The sequence below is a fragment of the Trichechus manatus genome, unplaced genomic scaffold (assembly GCF_000243295.1).
Source record: "Trichechus manatus latirostris isolate Lorelei unplaced genomic scaffold, TriManLat1.0 scaffold00037, whole genome shotgun sequence".
Classification (NCBI taxonomy): Eukaryota; Metazoa; Chordata; class Mammalia; order Sirenia; family Trichechidae; genus Trichechus; species Trichechus manatus.
Genome location: NW_004443973.1, coordinates 8,389,254 through 8,400,122, shown reverse-complemented (window position 1 = coordinate 8,400,122; position 10,869 = coordinate 8,389,254). Strand labels below are relative to the sequence as shown.

The 10,869-nt window shown below is 39.4% G+C and overlaps 1 protein-coding gene across 6 annotated transcripts in view; it reads right to left on the bottom strand.

Annotated features, from left to right (window-relative positions):
* LNPK (lunapark, ER junction formation factor) overlaps nt 1–9,963 on the bottom strand; it is a 113,783-nt gene extending 103,820 nt beyond the window's left edge. For 4 of the 6 annotated variants that reach the window (XR_002823963.1, XM_023730547.1, XM_023730548.1 and 1 more), the window contains exon 1: nt 9,834–9,950. The gene's annotated coding sequence lies outside the window, so the exon portion shown is untranslated. Of the gene's footprint in view, nt 1–9,833 lie in introns of all 6 variants that reach the window. The other 2 variants (XM_004375485.2, XM_023730550.1) reach the window with 2 other exon arrangements.
* Between the last annotated feature and the right edge of the window lie 906 nt (nt 9,964–10,869).

The following is a 10,869-nucleotide window of genomic DNA, read 5'->3' as shown; positions in this document are numbered from 1 at the left end:
GTCCTGGCCCAGATAGCTTCACTGGAGAATTCCACCAAACATTCAGAGAAGAGCTTATGCAAGTACCACTCAAACGATTTCAAAACACAGAAAAGGAAGTGACATTTCCGAATTCATTCTATGAAGCCAACATAACCCTGATACCAAAACCAGGCAAAGACACCACAAAAAAAGAAAATTACAGACCAATATCTCTCATGAACATAGATGTAAAAATTCTTAACAAAATTCTAGCCAATAGAATTCAGCATCATATCAAAAAAATAATACACCACAACCAAGTAGGATTCATACCGGGTATGTCAGGATGGTTCAACATTAGAAAAATCAATCAACATAATCCACCACATAAATAAAAGGAAAGAAAAGAATCACATGATCATCTCAACTGACGCCGAAAAGGCATTCGACAAACTCCAATACCCGTTCCTGATAAAAACTCTCAATAAAATAGGCATAGAAAGGAAATTTCTCAACATAACAAAAGGTATCTAAGCAAAACCAACGGCCAACATCATTCTTAATGGAGAGGGGCTGAAAACATTCCCCTTAAGAAGAGGAACAAGGATGCCCTTTATCACCACTCCTATTTAACCTTGTGCCGGAAGTCCTGCTAGAGCAATAAGGCAAGAAAAAGAAATAAAGGGCATCCAAATTGGTATGAAGAAGTTAAACAGTCCCTGTTTGAAGATAATATGATACTATACATAGAAAACCCTAAAGACTCCACGAGAAAACTACCGGCACTAATAGAAAGATTCAGCAGAGAAGCAGGATACAAGATAAACATACAAAAATCAGTTGGATTCCTATACACCAATAAAGAGAATGATGAAAAGGAAACCAGGAAAACAATTTATAATAGCCCCTAAAAAAATAAAATACTTAGGAATAAATCTAACCGCAGACGTAAAAAATCTATACAAAGAAAACTACAAAACACTACTTCAAGAAACCAAAAGAGATCTACATAAATGGAAAAACATACCATGCTCATGGATAGGCAGATTGAACATTGTGAAAATGACAATTCTACCAAAGCAATCTACAAATACAATGCAATCCCAATCCAAATACCAACAACATTCTTTAAAGAGACAGAAAAACTAATCAAAGGGAAAAAGCCCTGGATAAGTAAAGCACAACTGAAGAAAAAGAAAGTAGCAGGACCCACACGACCTGACCTCAGAAGCTACTATACAGCTGCAGTAGACACAACAGCCTGGTACTGGTACACAACAGATAGATTGACCAACGGAACAGAATTGGGAACCCAGATGTAAATCCTTCCACCCATGGTCACATGATCTTTGACAAGGGCCTGAAGTCCATCAAATGTGGAACAAGACAGTCTTTTTAACAAATGGTGCTGGCAAAACTGGATGTCAATTTGCAAAAAAATGAAACAGGACCCATACCTCACACTGTATACAAAAACACTGAAAACGGATCAAAGACCTAAATATAAAGCCAAAAACTATAAAGTTCATAGAAGAAAAAATAAGATCAACGCTAGAGTTCTTGATACATGGCATTAACAGGATACAAAGCATAACCAACAACACAAAACTCCAGAAGATAAGCTAGATAACTGGGATCTTCTAAAAATTAAACACTTATACTCATCAAAAGACTTCAGCAAAAGAGCAAAAAGAGAACCTACAGACTAGGAAAAAAAATTTGGCTATTACAAATCAAAGGTGTAATCTCTAAAATCTATAAGAAAATCCAACACCTCTACAACAAAAAGACAAATAATCCAATTAAGAAACAGGCAAAGGAAATGAACAGATACTTCACCAAAGAAGACATTCAAGAGGCCAAGAGACACATGAGAAAATGCTCATGATCACTAGCCATCAGAGAAATGCAAATCAAACCACAAAGAGATACCATCTCATCCCAGCATTACTGGCAGTAATTAAAAAAAAACAGGAAATAACATGCTGGAGAGGCTGCAGTGAGATCGGAACTCTTATGCACTGCTGGTGGGAATGCATAATGATACAACCATTTTGAAAACGATGTGGTGCTTCCTTATAAACCTAGAAATAGAAACACTATACGATCCAGCAATCCCACTCCTAGGAATATAACCTAGAGAAAAAGAATCGGCACACAAATAGACATATGCACACTCATGTTCACTGCAGCATTGTTCACAATAGCAAAAAGATGGAAACAATCTAGATGCCCATTAACAGATAAATGGATAAACAAACTATGGTACATACACACAATGAAGTATTATGTAATGATAAACAATAATGATGAATATGTGAAACATCTCATAACATGGATGAGTCTGGAGGGCAACACGCTGCGTGAACTAAGCTAATCACAAAAGGACAAATATGAGACTACTACTGTAAAAACTCATGAAAAGGTTTGCACACAAAAAGAAACAATCTTTGATGGTTATGAAGGAGGGGAGGGGTGGGATGGAAAACATTAAATAGGCAAGAGATAAGTGGAAAGATTAGTCCAAAGGACTAATGGCCCACAATTACCATGGCCTCCACCAGACTGAGTCCAGTGCATCTGGATGGTGCCTGGCTACCACAACTGACTACTCTGACAGGGATCACAATAGAGGGTCCTGGACAGAGCTGTAGAAAAATGTAAAACAAAATTCTAACTCACAAAAAAAGACCAGACTTACTGGCCTGACAGAGACTGGAGACACCCTGAGAGTATGGCCCCCAGACATGCTTTTAGCTCAGTAATGAAGTCACTCCCTAGGTTTGCCCTTCAGCCAAAGATTAGACAGGCTCATAAAACAAAATGATACTAAAGGGGCACAACAGCCCAGGGACAAGGACTAGAAGGCAGTAGGGGACAGGCAAGCTGGTAATGGGAAACCCAAGGTCGAGAAGGGAGAGTGTTGACATGCTGTGGGGTTGTTAACCAATGTCACAAAACAATATGTGTACTAACTGTTTAATGAGAAGCTAGTTTGTTCTGTAAACCTTCATCTAAAGTACAATTTTAAATAAATAAATAAATAAAAGGAAATGGAATGCAGAAAGATCGATATCCAGCATTAGTGAGCTGAAATGGAATGGCATTGGCCATTATGAATTGGACAATCATATGGTTTACTATGCCGGGAATGACAAATTGAAGAGGCATGGCATCCCATTCATCGTCAAAAAGAACATTTTAAGATCCATCCTGAAGTACAACGTTGTCAGTGATAGGATAATATCTATATGCCTGCAAGGAAGATCAGTTAATACAACTATTATTCAAATTTACGTACAAACCACTATGGCCAAAGATGAAGACACTGAAGACTTTTACCAACTTCTGCAGTCTGAAATTGATCAAACAAGCAATCAAGATACATTGATAATTACTAGTGATTGCAATGCGAAAGTTGGAAACAATGAAGAACAATCAGTAGTTGTCCTTTCAAGGAAAATATGGCCTTGGTGACAGAAACGATGCCGGAGATCACATGATAGAATTTTGCAAGACCAACGACTTCATTGCAAACACCTTTTCTCAACAACATAAACAGCGACTATACTCATGGACTGCACCAGATGGAATAAAGGAGAATCAAATCAACTACATCTATGAAAAAAGACAATGGAAAAGCTCAATATCATCAGTCAAAACAAGGCCAGGGGCCGACTGCAGAATAGACCAACAATTGTTCATATGCAAGTTCAAGCTGAAGCTGAAGACAATTTAAACAAGTCCAAAAGAGCCAAAATACGATCCTGAGTATATTTCACCTGAATTTGGAGACCATCTCGAGAAAAGATTTGATGCACTGAACACTAATGACCAAAGACCAGACGGGTTTTGGGGTGACATCAAGGATATCATACATGAAGAAAGCAAAAGGTCATTAAAAAGACAACAGAGAAAGAAAAGACCAAAAATGGATGTCAGAAGAGACTCTGAAACTTGCTCTTGAAGCTAAAGCAAATGAAAAAAATGATGAAGTAAAAGAGCTGAACAGGAGATTTCAAAGGGTGACTTGAGAAGACAAAGTAAAGTATTATAATGAAACGTGCAAAGATCTGGAGATAGAAAACCAAAAGAGAAGAACATGTTCAGCATTTCCCAAGCTGAAAGAACTGAAGAAAAAAAAAATTCAAGACTTGAGTTGCAATATTGAAGGATTCTATGGACAAAATACTGAATGATACAGTAAGCATCAAATGAAATGGGAGGAATACAGTCATTATACCAAAAAGAATTGGTCAACGTTCAACCATTTCAGGAGGTAGCGTATAATTAAGAACCAATGGTACTGAAGGAAGAAGTTCAAGCTGCACTGAAGCCATTGGCGAAAAACAAGCCTCCAGGAAATGATGGGATACCACAGAGATGTTTCAACAAATGGATGCAACGCTGGGAACTCTCATTTCTCTATGCCAAGAAATTTGAAAGACATCTACCTGGCCAACCAACGAGATCTATATTTGTGCCAATTCCAAAGAAATGTGACCCAACAGAATGCAGACATTGTGAAACAATATCATTAATATCACACACAAGTAAAATTTTGCTGAAGATCATTCAAAAGCAGTTGCAGCAGTACATCGACATGGAACTGCCAGAAATTCAAGCCAGATTCAGAAGGCGACATGGAACAAGGATATCATTGCTGATATCAGATGGATCTTGGCAGAAAGCAGAGAATAACAGAAAGACGTTTACCTGTGTTTTATTGACTATGCAAAGGCATTCGACTGTGTGGATCATAACAAATTATGGATAAAATTGCGAAGAATAGGTATTCCAGAACACTTAATTGTACTCATGAGGAACCTGTACATAGACCAAGAGGCAGTCATTCAAACAGAATATGGGGATACTACATGGTTCAAAATTAGGAAAGGTATGCATCAGGGTTGTAGCCTTTCACCATACTTATTCAATCTATATGCTGAGCAAATAATCCAAGAAGCGGGATTATATGAAGAAGAGTGTAGTATCAGGATTGGAGGACAACTCATTAACATCCTGTGATATGCAGATGACACAACCTTGCTTGCTGAACACGAAGAGGACTTGGAGCACTGTTAAGGTGAAAGACTACAGCCTTCAATATGGATTACACCTCAACATAAAGAAAACAAAAATCCCCCCTACTGGTTCAGTAAGCAACATCATGATAAACGGAGGAAAGACTGAAGTTGTCAAGGATTTCATTTTACTTGGATCCACAATCAAATACAAATTGTGGATACACATTTTTCCACAATTTCATTTTACTTCCATCCACTGATGGAAGCATCAGTCAAGAAATCAAATGACATACTGCATAGGCAAACCTGCTGCAAAAGACCTCTTTAAAGTGTTCAAAAGCAAAGATGTCACCTTGAAGACTAAGGTGCGCTTGACCCAAGCCATGATATTTTCAATTGCCTCATACGCAGGTGAAAGCTGGACAATGAATAAGGAAGACCGAAGAAGAACTGATGCCTCTGAATTATGGTGTTGGCAAAGAATACTGAATGTATCACAGACTGCCAAAAAAAACAAATAAACCTGTCTTGGAAGAAGTACAGCCAGAATGCTCCTTAGCAGCAAGGATAGCAACACTTTGTCTCACATACTTTGGACACGTTATCACGAGGGATCAATCCCTGGAGAAGGACTTCATGCTTGGTAAAGTAGAGGGTCAGGGAAAAAGAGGAAGACCCTCAATGAGATGGACTGATACAGTGGCTACAACAATGAGCTCAAACATGGCAATGACTGTGAGAGGATGGCACAGGACCAGACAGCGTTTCATTCTGTTCTTCACAGGATCGCTGTGAGCTGGAAGTGACTCGATGGCACCTAATAACAGGGATGTTAAAAAAAATCACCAAAAAGGTGGGGAGAGAGGACACTCAGGAACTGCTTAACTTGGTATTCTCAAAGTACATACACATCATCACATTATTCTGGCACTAGTGTATGGAACCTGTAGAGGGTCAGTGAAAAAGAGGAAGATGGATTGACACAGTGGCTGCAACAACGGGCCCAAGCATAAGAACAACTGTGAGGATGGTGCAGGACAGGGCAGTGTTTCGTCCTCTTGTACATAGGGTCGCTATAAGTTGGAACTGACTCAATGGCACCTAACGACAATGGTGTATGGAACCTAGCACAATGTTTGAAACACAACTAACCTATCCATTTTGGTTTGTAGCAGAATTATATCCCTCCGCATCAAGTCTGTAGGCATCATACCCTGAGACTGCGAACATAATTTTTTTATATTTCAAATCAATAACAACATCAGTTAAGCACTTGCAAAGCATGTACTCTCTAGCAAATCCTAATACAAATGTTTTACGTGAATTTTATTACTAGACACTATTATCTCCCAATTTCCAAGTGAGGAAACTCAGGCTACAGAAGTGTATGGATCATAACAAATTATTATGATCCATAGTGAAGTTACTTGCTAAGGTCTTACCAAAGATATTAAGTAGCAGAGTCAGACAGCATTTTAGCTTTGATTTTTTTTTAAAGCAACCAGTTATTCTCAGTAACACACAAATTAGAAATAAAGTCTGCTTTATATAGATTAAATTGGAATACTTATATATAGAATACATGAAAGCATCTATGACATTCTCAAACAGTTTGTAAACAGAGCTACTGAAGTGGAAAGAGAGTTAGAAATACAAGAGGCAGGGTTAGTACAGTGTACCACATAGCCCAATTCCTCATTTGATTAAATTTGAACTGTTAAATCTGCATAGACGAGAGGCCAAGTGATTTGCCAAAATCATGTAGATCCAGCTAGGGACAGAACTGCTACCAGAAGTCTGATTCCTAGTCCAGTGTTTTCTCTTTCTCCACTACAGTCACTGCCTTTACTTGTATACTGCATATCACTTTTAAAATAAGTATAACATAAAATATATGCATAATATCACAAGTAATATCAATTTTGACATCATTATTTGCTTGGTGTTAATGAAAGGAATTATAGCTTAGCCTCTGAGATGCCTGAAGCAGGGACTGTGCTTTTAAATTTGTCCCCTTAAACAACATTAGGATGGAAATACTATATCCATGTTTTCAGGTTCATGATCAAAGAAACAATCGACGCTAATTGTACCAGTAATTTTTCTATCAAATTCTGGTATGTGTTACATACTATAATTCATATGTAATAGGTGGTACTTTCCAATAGATATGAAGGCATAACAAAATTAAATGATTAAATCAAATATTTTTCTGTAGCTTTAATGGCATACCTCTTCTGTTTTCAACTGGTTCCCTCCTTTCCACCCAACCATCTTAACTCCAAGTCCTGTGGCCCATCACCTACTATAAAACCTTGGGCAAGTAAGTTACTTAACCTCTCAGTGATTCAATTTCCTCATCTGCAAAAGAGGGATAGTTAAGGACCCTCTTAAATGTTGAAAGGTTAAATGACATAATTCTTAAATGACATATTCTAAAGTATTTACAACATTGCCTGACAGATAATAATCTCTCAGTACAAATTAGCTGTTATTATTGCCGTGGTGATTGCCTCTCTAATCCATCTCTGCTTCCTTTCAAACACATGGAAAATACACAAAGAACCAAATAACTCTAGCATTGCTTTCCGAAGCATAAATCAATCTGCTTGCCCTTGAGTGAAGCGATGGCTCAATCTCAAGTGGCTTGTCCCCAAGAACTCTTCCATGAACATGTACTAAGAGCGTCTCTTTCCACTCTGATGTCACAGTGGAATTTGACATGACCTTAAGAGCTGAGTACATCTAAATGTGTTTTTTCAATGAATAATAATACCTACCATATTATTTGAATGTTTTCTATTAACTGCTATTCATGTTCATGTTTGAGTATAAGAATTTCAAATCTTGGGGTATATTATTTTTAAATATTCAGTTCATATTCAGTTCACATTAAAATAGTGGCCAGAGAAACTGTTTCTCTGGCTTTGGAGCAAAATAGGTTTGGATTCAAAACATGGCTCAACCATATACCAGCTATGTGATCTAAAGTAAATTACTTAAATTCTCTAAGCCTCAGTTTCATCATTTGTAAAATGATGAAAGTACCTCCATATCACAGAATTATCGTATGAAATAAATGAAATCATGTATCACTTAGCAATGACCAACACATAATAAATGTTTAATAAATGACAGCTATCATTAATACTATCACCAAAAGATACAGGTAATAAAGACAATGGCTTCTTATATGAAACACATTTCTTTCTAACTTCTTATAAGAAAGCACCTATTTCATAATTTAAAAACTGAGAAGTAAAATTACAATTTATATTTTAACTGAAATTGCATTGCTCTCATTTTCTCTACTATAAAACATAAAGCAAAATACTCTGAAGAGTCCTCCATTAAAATAAACTTGTAGGCCTTTGGAGAAGACAGCAAAGAAAGCTTAGTTTTATGTTTAATTTATCAAGTTCCAAGCTTAAGTAGAAAATATTCAATCACCATCAACAGTACCTCCACAACATATTGTACTATTCAATTTAAGATTAAAGGTGATTTGTCGTAGAACTCTAACTTTTAAATGCCCTCATTGAAAAGGCACAATTCTGAACTATCCCTAACCACCATTTACTGCCCAAAAATAAAATGTAAAGTACCCCATAAAAGCACTGTTATATGATGATTAAGTTCTTGCTTTCATGTTAAGTCAAATTTCACTCTGAATACTAGCAAAAAAGGACAATTTGATTAAGAAGATTTCTATTTGAAATCAAATCTGTTCTTACATTCACTTACAAGTTAATAATATATCAACACTATATAAGTTTATTAACAGCATTACTGGGCTGATCTCAACAGATGACAGGGAATCTTCAAATTCTAATTTTAAATACACCACTCTTGTTTAAGAAAACAGTGTTCAAAACAACTTGGGCCTCCAAAAAAGAAACTACAGGGGTTGCTGAGGACAAGAGATTAGCACTCCCTGCCAGCTTGAACACACGCCTGAAACTGCTGTTGAATAGGGTCAGTGTTGTCTATGGTAACACCCAGGCCACACAGAAAGGAGAAATAACAGTAGACACTAGGAACCAAAGACAGTCAAACAACAGTGAGTCACAGGTCTTAGTACCATCAGGACACCGTCAGCAAAACTGAGTTCACCAATCCCAACTCTCTTAACCCCCACACACAATATTAAAGAATTAGAACTACTGACGTAGTTTATTTTTGCTCTTCTCCTTTTGCCACGCCTGACTATGACACCTACACATCCTTGCCCTTCCCTCCGCCCCTCACACTGACAACTGTTCCTCAAATAAGGACAATGGTTGTAGAAAGGCTTCTCTCTAAATAGCACATAATCCACGCCCACACACCGAAGCCGAGCAGCATGACACTGACAGTTTTCAGTCCCTCCAGTTCTTTCCAATTTGTGGCGCCTCCGTACAACTCAGAAAAAGAAGAGGTGAGCAGAACACTCAATTCGATTATTTGGCATAGGATCTGCTAGTTTGGAACCTTCTGACCCTTCGCCTCGACCCGAATGGGCAAAACAGCCGATGCTCAGCCCAACCTAGTCACTTCCAGGAATCTCCGTGAACAGGGCTGGGGAAACCACCACCCAGCGGGGTAAAGAGGGTCTCCAGAGCTCCATAACCATCCTGCCATTGTGCTGGGAAATCAAGATGATGAGGCGGCGTGGTTGGGTCAGCACGGGCCACCGCGGAGTTTGAGTAGCCGCGGCCGCCGCAGAGATCTTAGGCCACTAGATGTGGGGCGGGGGCACCCGGGAAAGGCTTGCGGGTGAACTGGGAGCATATTTCCCAGGGGGAAAGCTCAGCATGCCTCCCCTCTGCCAAGCCCTCCCAATTGCCCTCATCTTGAGCACTCTACCTGCGAGAAGCGGGCAACGCCCGGCGCTGGAGTCTAGCCTGCCAGCCTTGGCCGCCACCGTGCAGCCTGCCTCGGGAGCAGGCAGCCGCCTCCACTGACAGAACGATGGGCCTGGCCAACTCCTTCCCATCAAACCCCGCGCTCCCGCCGCCCGCCAATCCACGCCATGGCCGGGACGCGCCGCTCCCCCGTCATGTGACTGGGGCCGGGGTGGGCAGTTGGGGCGGAGAGCCGAACGGTTGGGCTAGGGGGGTTTGTGGTTGCTTTGGCGGATGCAGGCGGCTCGTCGTCGCGTCTCAGAGGTGTACTGCAGTTTATTACGACTCTTTCTTATTCCTCCCCTGCCTTTTTCTGTTTTAAAGCCTGTAATGCCAAGTTTCACTGAAAAAAGAAAACACTGAAATCGGTCCTGGTGTGGGAAGGACAAAAGATGGGGAGTTGAGGGTGGCAATGGGTGCGTCTGGAAAGGTGTCCGTTTTGAAGAATCCTCGATCAGCTGTCAACCAGCGGGCAACAGATCAAGTTAATACTACACACATGTAAGAGACCAGTTCCCAAACAAGCCAGTGGAGAAAACTCGGCCTAGTCCCCACAAGCGTTTGAGGCTTTTATCACTCATGGACGTCAAAAAGGGTCATTTGATGACTGGGCGCTTACCTCACTGGTGTGTGGTAAGCTTCAAACGGCAATTGATGTTGATTTCAAACTTGCAGCTAACAACATAAGCTGTTTTCATTCTTAAAACTCTTACCTCAAAAATACTCCCTGAACTGGTACTGATACGTGAGCCAACGATAAACCACTGAGGGTATATTTGACTCAGATTTGAAACTTTGCCAAAAGAGTGTTCAATTTCGTAGTCAACTGGGAAAGACAAGTCTGAATAACAAATGATACTTGAATGAGAAAAAAAAAAAAAAAGAGATATGCGCAAGGTAAGGGAGAAGGGTAGAAACCTTCAGTGAAGGCTTTTTATTAAGTTGACCTATGACTTACATGTTTTACCCAGGTGCGTAAACATCTTTCATGGTTTTCT